This window comes from Moschus berezovskii, chromosome 10 (assembly GCF_049115385.1).
Source record: "Moschus berezovskii isolate FMDL1 chromosome 10, NW_MosBer_1.0, whole genome shotgun sequence".
NCBI lineage: Eukaryota > Metazoa > Chordata > Mammalia > Artiodactyla > Moschidae > Moschus > Moschus berezovskii.
In genome coordinates, this window is record NC_142469.1 from 37834429 (window position 1) to 37848323 (window position 13895).

Sequence of the window (13895 nt, forward strand, 5' to 3'; positions counted from 1 at the left end):
AAAACTCTTATTCATAAAGGAAATTTAGTAGCTGAGGGGTGTAGTAAGAGATTTCAAATTTTGTAAATATTTTCAATGGCATTTTTATACGCACTGACTGTAAAGACTTCTCTAGCCGAGATTACCAGCAAGAGTCAGAGTTCACTTCGCATACAAATAAAATGCTCATGTGGGCTCTGTGGTCACATACACCTGTATCCTCTGACACAAGACGAATCCCTGGCTTCAGCAAAGCAGACTTCTGCTCTCACCAAGAGTCTCATCTGACTTTCCAGGTTTATTTATTTAGAGAAAAAGCAACATCGAATAAGCAAAGAGTCATATTTCTAAACAAAGAAACATTAGTTAGAGCATCTGCAGCATTATGTATTTCCTTCCCCATGGTGTACGTGAATCCATCTTTCGGGAAGGGAGTCTCCTGCACAGGGTCCTGGGTAGATACCTTTTTTGTGTTCCAATAAAACTTTAGTTACCAAAACAGGAGGTGAGCAGATGTGACACATGGGCCAGAGTTTTCTGACCCGGTATAGACTCTGGGCCTCAGCTGGGTAGATAACCTTGGTGGTATCTTTTAAAAAAAATGGCAAGTCCATCACTCATTCCATTTGCTTCCATGAGGAGGAAACACTGGCAAGGCATGTGGGCTCATGAAAAAGACTCTCCACAGGTTAGCTTGAAATCTATTGGTAGAGGCGCCTTGATAGATTGGTAGACTGCTCTGTTTCCAAGTACCGGCCCTGATTTCTCAATCCAGTCTTTATAAAGGAGTCAGAGATATTTTTAGACATATACGTTTTAAATCCTCCTGTACAGATGATACCCCATAGATGGCATCCTATAGAATGCAGTGAGCTATAAGGCCTATGTTACACTATCTAAAAAGATAGCTGCCAACACTGCCTCACATCTTTCTACACTCAAGCTGCTCCTCCCAAAGGGAGGTGGGTTCTATTTTCCTTTTCAGGAAGCTGAGCTTGTCTCGTGACTTACTTTGACCAACAGAAAGTAGAGGGAGAGATGTCAAGTGACTTCTGGGCCTAAGTCTTAAGAAGCTCTGTGGCTTCCATTTTCTGCCCTCCTAGGATACAACTTCCACGTACAGAACCCCGAGTTAGACCACTGAATACTGAGAGGCTGTGAGAAAAGGAAAGAGAGACCCAGCCAACCACTGCCGCCACAGCTAAGGCACCAGACACGTGCATGAGGATCGTGAATCCTCTGGCCCCCGTGGAGTGGTGCAAATCTGCGTCACGTGGAGCAGAGATCAACCTTCCCCAGAGATTGCTGCCCAACTGGAGAACTGTGAGAAAAAAATCAGTGGCAGTGCTTTCAGAGCATGAAGTTTTGGGTGGTTTGTTAAACAGCAGCAGCAGCTACTGAAACAAGGCCTTCGATGTCCCCTCTACCCTCTACTCCTACCACTGTGGAGCCCTGCCTCCTGCTTCCCCCATTTTATTCCCCCACAGAGCCAGGGCTCCAGCCCTACAGAGCTACTCGCACTTCAACAATGAGTCACGGTCTCTGCGTCAGCGTGTCTTCTCATGTGTTATTATTTCCAGAGTGTTCATCCCAACTTGTCAGTCTGACTCTCATTCACATTTGGCCCACATGTTATGTTATTCCCTTTAAGAAGTATTCTCTGCCCTCTCTTTCCCTGGGATGTATCTCCTTTACTTCTGTATCATTGTTCTATAATGACTGCTTTTACTGAGAAGTTGGTACAATGCTTTTCACTCTGTCTACAGCTGGGCAATGCCATTCAAAGGAAGTAGAAAATGAACACTTCAAAGACAGTAGGTAAAACTAGGCAACACCAAATGGTTTTGTTGAAATGAAAGGATGACTTTTTTTTAAGGCAGAAGTAAAGAGAAGTACCAGAATCAACTCAAGAGTTTTTAAGCCAGCCTAGGAAGTGTGATCAGAGAAGGCAATGGCACCCCACTCCAGTAGTCTTGCCTGGAAAATCCCATGGATGGAGAAGCCTGGTAGGCTGCAGTCCATGGGGTCGCTAAAAGTCGGACACAACTGAGCGACTTCACTTTTACTTTTCCCTTTCATGCATTGGAGAAGGAAATGGCAACCCACTCCAGTGTTCTTGCCTAGAGAATCCCAGGGACGGGGGAGCCTGGTGGGCTGCCGTCTGTGGGGTCGCACAGAGTCGGACATGACTGAAGCAACTTAGCAGCAGCAGCAGGAAGTATGATATCCATTAACAAAAATAGGAGTTGCAGGACTTCCTTGATGGTCCAGTGGCTAAGACTCCATTCTCCCAATGCAGGGGGTCTCGGTTAGATCCCTGGTCAGGGAACTAGGTCTCACATGCCACAACTAAAGATTCCACATGCCACAACTAAAGATTCCACATGCCACAGCTAAAGATCCTACATGACACAATGAAGATAGAAGATTCCTCATGCTGCAGCTAAGACCTGGTACAGGCAAATAAATTTTTAAAAAATGAATTGCAAAAAAATCATGATAAGGAGTTGTCTTTAGTGTAAAGATAATAAACATTTTTGGTATATTGAATCTGAGCTGCCAAATGAACTTCCAAATGATCCAGGAGTATTAGCATTCTGGGATCAGAGTTGAATAGGGAGGTCAACAAGGAAAAACATATGAAGTTATACACATAAACGTGGTGGCTAAAGCATTAGAAATGGATGCTATTACCACGGAAGGAAGGAGAGAAAATAGGAAGACCAAGGAAAAATCCTTAAAGAACCCCCAGGTTGGGTCTAGGGAAGAAACTAGAGGCATATCATTGGAGTTAGAAGCAGTCAGACCGGTGCTCTGTGAGGTGGGATGGGGTGGGAGGCGGGAAGGAGGTTCAGACAGAGGGGATTATGCATACCTATGGCTGATTCATGTTGATATATGGCAGAAACCAATACAATATTGTAAGGCAATTGTCCCCTGATTAAAAAAATTAAAAAATAAGCAGTTAGAAGTCTAAAGGGAAGACCACGATAGTTCTTAGTGTCAAGGAAACCAAGGGAATAGAGGCTTTTGTGGAAGAAACAGATGTACTATTGAATGTTGCTTAAAGGGCAGGATGAATGAGGACTGATAGGACATGATTTGAAAGTCACCATCAGCCTTTGTAAACCACTTTTGAGTGAAGAATACCAGAGCAACAGGGGTATCATGGAAAAGAAGGGAACGGAGAACTTCACAGAAGCACTGCTGGTAAAGAACCTGCCTGCCAACGCAGGAGACATAAGAAACACAGGTTCGATCGCTGGGTTAGGAAGATCCCCTGGAAGAGGGTATGGCAAGCCACTCCAGTATTCTTGCCTAGAGAATCCCATACACAGAGGAGTCTGGAGGGCTACAGTCCATAGGGTTGCAAAGAGTCAGACACGACTGAAGGGACTTAGTACACATACACACACACAGTTAGTGATACTAACTGGACAGGAAGTGATGAGAAACAAAGATGCTAACTTTGAAGAATTTTAAAGAATTCAAAGAATTATTTGCATAAGTTTGATCTAGTCACCACATAACGTAAAATGACAGTTAAAATAATAATGTGTAAAATTATTAAAAAATAATTTAGAGTGGATTCATGATTATCCTCCTCATTGAGTCATTCTTATTTGCATAATAACTTACATCCTTAATATGAGCTGTAGGGGAGAGCTACAACTCATATACCAGGGAGTGGGTACTGGCGCTGTGTATGTCTACTAGAGGATGCTGTGTATGGAGTGTGTCTCCTTGGGAAAGAAGGTCAACAACTATGGCTAGGACACAGTCATTCCTACACCTGCTTAAGCTACAACCATGGTATTTGAAACCTTGGCAATATCTTGAAAAAATCAGGCCATAAAAAACGACAGATTAATTACATAAAAGAATAAGATTTTAGACCTTCTAATGTGTATGTGCCAACACACTATAAAACAGCCTTCACATGCCATGCTCTATATATGCAAAGATGAATAAGACATAGTCCTTGTCACTGGGGAACTACTAAACCAAGATTTTGGAGCTTAGTTTCCAAGTAACTTACTATAAAATAGATGAAATAGAAATAACAATTCATATTTAATAAGTCCTTACTACATGCCAAGTCCTAGGCTTGGCATTTATACATACTGTTTTATTTAATCCTCACAAGAACCTTATAAGGCAGATATTGTCATGGTTCCATTTCATAGATAAGTAAACTGATGCACACAGAGGTGAGTAACCAGCCCAAGGTCACAGAGCTAGCAGGGGGAAGAGTCTGGATGGAAACTAAGTTGTATGATTCCAAATCCCAACTTACTAACAACTATGCCGCACCACTGTTATGCTGCCCTCACAAAGGGCACAGAGCACAGTGCTCAACCTGAGTGGCTGGCTTCGGGAAATATTCTGGGGCAGGTGAAGATAAAATAAGTCAGCCCAACTGACTGATTAAAGCTCTTCCACCAAAACATCTGTAATGTGTGCCTTTCAACAGGGGTCAACACAAGCCAATTCTTGTTTCCTCAGTCAAACAAAACAGCAAATCTACTGTATTCAATTTTTCCTTTTAATTAGTGGCCATGCTGTTCAGGTGCAGAAGATATGATTTGATAAAAATGCAAATTACGGTTTTATCCATCATGCCAATCAACATGACTTGCAAAACAAGGAGGAAAGGAAGGGACCTTTTATCAGATTAGTTCACCAATCCCTTTCCACGTGGAGGGAGCTCAATACTGTCACTACTGCAGTCTCCAAATCCATACTAAGTTACTAGAGTCACCAAAGCAAAATAAATAGGCAAATACATAAGAATACAAGTAAACCTAGATGTCGACACTCTGCGAATCCCAGTGCCCGCCCCCTCCACTGGCCCCATCGTCTTCCTCTCATGAAATTCTCTTCTGTCTTTTTTTAGCACAGAATGAATACTTCTGGGGATCTGTTTCTCAGAATGTCCTCTTACCAGCTTCTATGATTTAGGATCTCTTCACTTCATTTACTGTCACCTTAGCCCTCCTAACAATTTTTTCTCTGTACTATCCACTAGAGGAGATATGTGGTCCCTTCACCTAACTCTTCATAATTTTAAGGCACCATCATCTCCAGAAAGCCTCCCCTTGGCCACCCCTTGCTCACTAAAGCTGAGTTAAGTGTCTTCATCTGTATATTCCTAACTCTACTTGTGCTTCCCATTCTGTATAACTCATGAGCTTCTGAAATGCATTCTAATCATTTCTATATTCCTGGTTGCCTTGAGGACTGCTGAATGGGAAGGAGCTGCTGCTGCTGCTAAGTCGCTTCAGTCGTGTCCGACTCTTCTGCGATCCCATGGACTGTAGCTTGCCAGGCTCCTCTGTCCATGGGGTTTTCCAGGTAGGAGTACTGGAGTGGGTTGCCATTTCCTTCTCCAGGGGATCTTCCTGGCCCAGGGATCAAACCCACATTTCCTGCTTTGGCAGGCGGATTCTTTACCACTGAGCCACCTAGGGAAGCCCCAGGAAGGAGATAGATAATAAATACAGAAGACTGAATGAGCAAATTCACAAGTGAACAAATATCTATAAATGAAAAAGATCAGAAGAGTTGAAAGATGGCTGTTTATCTTATCTTGAAAAACTATTAGCTCCAAAAGACAAAAATACCTCATTTTTACTGTATTCCATCTGCCAGTTGGACAGTGAGATTAATAAACTCTTTTCTGCACAAGCCTGGTAAGGTGTTATCTTGCAAAAATAATGCTAAATATGGTGCGGGGTGGAATTTTGCACTGGGAGATGTTAGTTATTCACGTAGTTTATAGAATAGCACACCAGATGCATTCTAACATAGAATATAGAGTTCCTATAATTTTAGCAGCAGAAATGGAGAAGAGACTATGATACGCATTTTCTCGTCTTTGTTTATGCATTTAAAAGGACATCCTATCCACTTTAAATTCAGAATGACTAGACAATGAAAAATGCATGAGTCTCAGGAAAAACAGTGCTGTTGGAAGCTGAATACCTGTTATAATAGAGCTTGTATTCATAAAGACTGACATAAACCATTACCAAAAGCACTCTGTTCTGTTAAAGAAATAGACATTAGAATCTTGTGAATAAACCTGTGTTTTACAAAGTCAATATTCAAAATAATAAGATTTAAAATAAAACATAAGTTGAATCTCATTTTCTTACCTTAGAAGAATACATTAAAGAATACATTTCTTTAAAAAGGTATGAAAAATTTCAACACAGAGTTACATAAACATATTGCTTTGTAATTCTTGGCATGAGAATGAAACAATTATGTCATCATCTTGAATGCGAGCACATCCATCTTTATGTAGAGACATCATCATTCTGTTAACTATTCTCAGGCAAATCATGTAAGATCTGAGTCAGCATATGAACTCAGATATACAAACATAAGAACACTTACACTGTCTTGATGAAACACAATACCATTTGACCATGGGATGAATGTGTTCTACTGTGTTCTTTGACTAAATTCCTGTTTTCAGAAGTTAAGACATTGGCTTCTTGAAGCTCTTTGCTGAAAGGATTTACTCCTTTTGAGTATTAATTAGACTTCGCTGTAAGGAGATTTTTAGGCATGAAGCAAATACACATCTCCAGAGAATTAACATTAACTGGTGTTTCTTTGCCTCAGATTCTGCATTTGTGGAATTTAACTTATTCTCTGGTTCTGTCATGTCAGTTTTTTTGTTTTTGTTTTTTAGAAGAAACCAAGTAAGCACGAGCTAGAATCAAGACTGCAGGGAGAAATATCAATAACCTTAGATATGCAGATGACACCACCCTTATAGCAGAAAGCAAAGACGAACTAAAGAGCCTCTTCATGAAAATTAAAGAGGAGAGTAAAAGCTGGCGTAAAACTCAACATTCAAAAAAACTAAGATCATGGCATCTGGTCCCATCACTTCATGGCAAATAGATGGGAAACAATGGAAACAGTGACAGACTTTATTTTCTTGGGCTCCAAAATCACTGCAGATGGTGACTGCAGCCATGAAATTAAAAGACGCTTGCTCCTTGGAAGAAAAGCTATGAAAAACCTAGACAGCATTTTAAAAAGCAGAGATGCTACTTTGCCGACAAAGGTCTGTAGAGTTAAAGTTATGATTTTTTCCAGTAGTCGTGTATGGATGTGAGAGTTGGACCATAAAGAAAGCTGAGCACCAAAGAATTGATGCTTTTGAACTGTGGTGTTGGAGAAGACTCTTGAGAGTCCCTTGGACTGACTGCAAGGAGATCCAACCAGTCAATCCTAAAGGAGATCAGTCCTGAATATTAACTGGAAAGACTGAAGCTGAAGTTCCAATATTTTGGCCACCTGATGTGAAGAACTGACTCATTGGAAAAGACCCTGATGCTGGGAAAGACTGAAGGCCAGAGGAGAAGAGGACAACAGAGGATGAGATGGCTGGATGGCATCACTAACTCTATGGACATGAGTTTGAGCAAGCTCCAGGAGTTGGTGATGGACGGGGAGGCCTGGCGTGCTGCAATCCATGGGGTCACAAAGAGTTGGACACGACTGAGCGACTGAACTGAACTGAGATAAACCGTAAGGAAACCCTCATAAACGATCTTTCACTGACTCCGTGAGGTAGCAAGTATAGGAGGCATTTGAAGCTCTAGTGTAAGAGGATGAGTCAGAGACATGCGTGTGCATTAGATGCTGTGTGTCTAGAGAAGTGTGTAGAAGAGCGGAAAGCACAAAACAGGAAAGTGAAGCCCCTGGCTCTTGAGTTCCGCTGATTAAGATCCATGATCTCATGCATCTCCAACTCAGGGCTTGGATTCCTTTGTGCAAAGTAAGGGTATTTTAACTGATGAGTGTGTGATATGACTTGTGCTTGTGGGCATGCCAAGTCTCTTTAGCTGCGATCGACTATTTGTGATCTCATGGACTGTAGGCCGCCAGCCTCCTCTGTCCGTAGGATTCTCCAGGCAAGAATACTGGAGTGGGTTGCCATTCCCTTCTCGAGGGTATCTTCCTGACCCAGGGATTGAACCCGTATCCCTTATATCTCCTGCTTTGGCAGGTAGGTTCCTTTTTTACTAGTGTCACCTGGGAAGCCCTGAGACACTTATGTCCTCCTTCAAATCCTCTTGGTCTCATTATGTCCAAGGTCTCTCTCACTACCCTAGCTGCAGGGGTGGCTGCCATGAAAGACTATGAATAAACTGCAACCAACACTATTTCTGTGTGTCTTGTGCCTCCTACCCTGGAGATTCCAGGTTGATGCTGAGGGCCAGACCTTGTAGGAACCAATTTTGTGCCCACTCACCAGGGATTGGGAGGTGAGAGGGAATTATTGCACTTGAGCAATAGTAAACTAAAGCACAGTGCTTCGTGATAACCTAGAGAGGTGGGATGGGTACGAGGTGGGAGGGAGGTTTGAGAAGGAGGGAATATAAGTATACCTATGGCTGATTCAAGTTGATGTATGGCAGAGACTAACACAATATTATAAAGCAATTATCCTTCAATTAAAAAATTAAAAAAAAAATACCCTGTAAACTAAAGCACACAGACAGATCCTCCTTTCTCCTCCCCTCCTCCCAGGCAGACCATCCCTAGAAGCAATCACTTCTGCAAGCTCTCTGAAGATGGTCCTGGCTGACAAGGCGCTTTGTTAGGTATTCAGTGCCCCAGTACTGTCTCTCTCTCCTTCCCCTCCTTACTCCTGCCCCCTGGATTGCAGTCCTTAATAAAGTAACAGCACTTAAACCTCTGCTTTCTGGGGAACTCAGGCTAAGATAATCAGCTTTACATTTCCTTCGACTCTGTAATTGTGACTTACTTGCAGAAGACGCTGATGTGTACGAAATTCGTATCTTCGATCTTAAAGTCTATTCCTTTCGTGTATTTGATTAAACTCTTCGGGTAGCTGAGTTACCAGCCATGTTTACTCGTTTATTATGCACACACTCTGTGGGTTTGGGGATTAGCTGCAGAGAAACAGATCAGTCAATAGCATTTGCCAAGGCCTGCTGGGTACAGGGTATGAGAAAGGAATGCCTGGTCCCTGCCTCCAACAGGCACAGAAGGGCATGGAGCATAAACAAATGAAACTATCTGAATAAAGAACATAAAAATACCTATGGACTCCAGTAAGTCTATATAAAACTGGACTCCAGTAAGTCTATATAAAAGCTATTGCAAATAATTTGTCTTCAAAACTGGGCAAAGCAAATATGGAAAAAGTTTCACGAAGAGCATAGTTTTGAGACTTTTTCTAGGGGGTGGGTGTTTTAAATAATGGAAGAGGGGTACTTTTGTTAGTTTGAACTTGGCATGCTATCTCAGGAAAAAGAAGACTGCTGTTTCAGAAGCTGCTACATCAAATCACTGGGCTGGCTGGTAAGAATTCTGATAATAGTAGAGATGGAACGAGAGAAGTAAGAAGCAGAGGAACCTAAAGTGTAGGGCAGAGTTTTAATTCAGTAAGAATTGTTCTCTGGAATTTCTGAGCAAGGAATATGAAGCAAGATCCTGTCATAACATTCCCAAATTTTTCTGCTCATTCCATTAGTCAGAACCAAATCCTGCTTATATTACGGTGGGAAAGTTTCAATGAGGAGAAAGATTGGAAAGCCAGATGCTTCTGTAAGTTTGGCTCTCTGAAACGCCATAGTTCCATGGTACATTCACCCCGACCCAGTGTGACAGGCCTATCTTTACTTTCATCTCAACACTGCAAAGCTGCAGGCTTTTAATTTTTGCTCCTTCAAATCTTCAGCAGAGCTTTTTATGCACCTCTCAATACAGCTTGGGACGGGGGAGCCTGGTGGGCTGCCGTCTATGGGGTCGCATAGAGTTGGACACGACTGAAGCAACTTAGCAGCAGCAGCAATACAGCTCAGTTGGTAAAGAATCCACCTGCAATGCAGGAGATCATGGTTCAATTCCTGGGTAGGAAAGATCCACTGGAGAAGGGATAGGCTACCCACTCCAGTATTCTGGGGCTTCCCTGGTGGCTCAACTGGTAAAGAATATACCTGCAATGCAGGATTTTTGGTTTGATCTGGTTTTGATCTCTGCGTTGGGAAGATCCCCTAGAGAAGGGAAAGGCTACCCACTTCAGTATTCTGGTTTGGAGAATTCCATGGACTACAGTCCACGAGGTCGCAAAGAGTCGGACATGACTGAGCAACTTTCACTTTCAACATAATTTGCAGACTGTGCTTTAGTCTCTTACCATCTTGTTCTTCTGGTATAATACAGCCATCCTTACAGTGATAAAAAGAAGAGGAATTTATCCAGAAGTATAAGGATTTTGATCATTCATTAACAAGTAAGAAATAGCAACTGAGGTGCATTAAATAATTATTGGAGAAGGCAATGGTAACCAACTCCAGTACTCTTGCCTGGAAAATCTCATGGATGGAGGAGCCTGGTGGGCTGCAGTCCATGGGGTCGCCAAGAGTCGGCCACAACTGGGCGACTTCACTTTCACGTTTCACTTTCATGCACTGGAGAAGGAAATGACAAGCCACTCCAGTGTTCTTGCCTAGAGAATCCCAGGGACGGGGGAGCCTGGTGGGCTTTAATGGCATTTTAAAAATGATGGGTGGTATGACACTTAACTTCCTTTCCTCCCCCTAAATTTGGAAAGGTTATTTTCATGTTATGGTTGCTTAATTTTTTAATTGCTTGCTAACAATGTGTCAGGTAATATCTTAAGGCACACTGTATACGGAGAGCAAAGCCCATCCTTAATAAAACTAGAAGAAATGCATATTTTTTATTGTCTTGACAATCACAAATTGCAGCTAATATTTTTATTACATGTGATTCATTTCACTGTGTTTATTTTAGTTGGCCACATAGCTGATGGAGAAAGGTCAAATTAAGAATAAGAGAAATTTCAATTGAACACCATTTTTGGTTATTTATGATACACTGTGGTATTATCTCTGACTCTCAAATTTTGTGTGGGAATCATTTATAAGTCAACAATCCTCTTTGGGAAGCTTTGTTACTGAGATAATACAACTGCTAAATCCTTTAATCAGACTCACATTAACTGGGTGAAGTCAGGGACTACCATGAACCCCATCTGTCAGAAGAACATTTACTCCTCTATCAAAGAATCTCATATACCTTAAACTTTAAGGTGACCTTAAAAACGTCAACCATCCAAAGAAGTCAGCGACGAGAGACCACAGTTTGCATGACTCCACTTATATGACTTGTCCAGAATTGGAAAATCTACAGACAGGTAGCAGATTATTTGCTGTCAAGGGTTAGGGGGATGGGGAGATGAGAAGGTAATAATTAAAGGGTAAGGGGATTCTTTTCAAGATGGTGAAATGTTCTAAAATTGACTATGGTGTTAGTCACACATATCTGTCTACAAAATATTAATATTCTAAAAAAAAATTGAATTGTACACTTTAAATAGATAAATTGTATGCTATGTGAATTATATCTTAATAAGTTCAGTTCAGTTGCTCAGTCGTGTCCGACTCTTTGCGACCCCATGAATCACAGCACCCCAGGCCTCCCTGTCCATCACCAACTCCCGGAGTTCACTCAAACTCATGTCCATCGAGTTGGTGATGCCATCCAGGCATCTCATTCTTTGTCGTCCCCGTCTCCTCCCGCCCCCAATCCCTCCCAGCATCAGACTCTTTTCCAGTGAGTCAACTCGTTGCATGAGGTGGCCAAAATATTGGAGTTTCAGCTTTAGCATCAGTCCTTCCAATGAACACCGAGGATTGATCTCCTTTAGAATGGACTGGTTGGATCTCCTTGCAGTCCAAGGGACTCTTAAGAGTCTTCTCCAGCACCACAGTTCAAAAGCATCAATTCTTCGGTGATCAGCCTTCTTCACAGTCCAACTCTCACATCCATACATGACCACGGGAAAAACCATAGCCTTGACTAGATGGACCCTGGTTGGCAAAGTAATGTCTCTGCTTTTTAATATATTATCAAGGTTGGTCATAACTTTCCTTCCAAGGAGTAAGCGTCTTTTAATTTCATGGCTTCAGTCAGCATCTGCAGTGATTTTGGAGCCCAAAAAAATAAAGTCTGACACTGCTTCCACTGTTTCCCCATCTATTTCCCATGAAGTGATGGGACCAGATGCCATGATCTTTGTTTTCTGAAAGTTGAGCTTCAAGCCAACCTTTTCACTCTCCTCTTTCATTTTCATCAAGAGGCTTTTGAGTTCCTCTTCGCTTTCTGCCATAAGGGTGGTGTCATCTGCATATCTGAGGTTATTGATATTTCTCCCGGCAATATTGATTCCAGCTTGTGCTTCTTCCAGCCCAGCGTTCCTCATGATGTACTCTGCATATAAGTTAAATAAGCAGGGTGACAATATACAACCTTGAAAATAAAGCTGTTACTAAAAAGAATGAAAAAGGAAAAAGGAAGAGAGGAGGAAATAAAGCAGATAAGGAGAAAAAGATAAAGGAAAGAAAAAAAAAAACTTATACAGCAGATAAAAAAATGACCTAATGCAACCATCTAATTGACAAATTGAGAAACTCTACCAGGGTCAATTTGAATGTTAAAAATTAGTCAAACTTAATTATTTTTCCCCCACCAAATATAAATTAATGATGATATATTCTTCCTGGGTCCCAGGGGATCAACTTATATTTTCTTTTAGATGTGTATTCTCACTTTGGAGACAATGCACTTAAAAGATGGTTTTAATCCTTAGTTTTAAGGTAAAAACGTTTGTCATCTTCCTTCAGAGAACCTGCATGGTGTCATAAAATATATGAAAAAAGTATATGCTTTGTAATGCAAAGTGTACCTTAAAAGTATGTGCTTTTTAATATCATATAAAAAAGTTTATGTTTTGAAATGAATTTGGATCTTGACTCTACACTAACTAGTTGGGACTCATGTTTTTCATCTTTAAAATAGGGATAATATCCATAATACTATCACGAGGACTAAATGAGACAGTTGACATAAACTGCTTTCTACAGTACCTGGCTCATAAGAAATACTCAGAATAATAGCTCTTATTACATTTTAGCACACTTTGTAAGTACCAAATGTTCTTATGAATTACTTAAATCTATATGATTGCACTACGATACACTGAGAAAAAAAGTAGAGAAAATATTGCTAACATGCATCCCAGATTTATTTTTTCAAGTTCTGAATAATTAATTTATTCCTAAATATAGAAATTTTAAAGGATTACTGCTCTTCAGAAATTGGGGAAGAGGAGAAAACAAACAAGAAGAAACAGAAAAATGAACAAAAAAGAATGAAAAATATTTAAGGAATTTTACCTGACATGACTACTATGAAACTAACAGATCTTAGTTTTAAACAGGAATTTCTGACTTGAATTCTTACACTTCCTAACATCTTGGAGAATAAGAAATAAATTTCTGTATTTTTAGGCTAACTGTGTTGATGTCTTCTTTCTTAAAGTACTTTGACATTTTTCATTACAAAATGCTTTTAACTTTGCATTTTGAATTATGTTAGTGAACCCTGAGGCCAAATGGCAAACATTTAACTTTAAAATCTATTGAATAAATAAAAACAAAGAAAGTACACAAGTAGACTGGTGACTCACTTTCTTTAAAAATAAAGACCCATGTCAAACTCCAATATTTTATCACATATTTACCAAATTTGTATGCATGAAATGTAGTGTATTTTAAAGAGAGTAAATTGGGAAAATTAGATTCCACTAAGTGCTGAACTTCTTCACATACAATTAAAACCTGCTTGAAAAATGTATGATCAACTGAGATCATCAATTATGCCTTTTACTTGGAAGAACTTGCAGGGAACTCAGGATAAATAAATAGGGAAGCCATGCCTCATTTTTGAAGACAAATATATCTGGCTTTTGCTTTCAAGTCATAAAAGGATTCTCTGGGTGGAGACTGGCTGACATTTTCCCACCTCATTCTTTACATCAAAAGATGACTCCAACT

At 40.7% G+C, this 13895-nt stretch overlaps 1 protein-coding gene across 3 annotated transcripts in view; it reads right to left on the reverse strand.

Moving 5' to 3' along the window:
* Positions 1-13895, reverse strand: part of SLC35F1 (solute carrier family 35 member F1) — a 467864-nt gene that overhangs the window by 195448 nt on the left and 258521 nt on the right. The window contains exon 1 of one of the 3 annotated variants that reach the window (XM_055433628.2): positions 8774-9139. The exons of the other annotated variants lie outside the window; for them this stretch is intronic. The gene's annotated coding sequence lies outside the window, so the exon portion shown is untranslated. Of the gene's footprint in view, positions 1-8773; positions 9140-13895 lie in introns of those variants that run through there. 3 annotated transcript variants of the gene reach the window in all.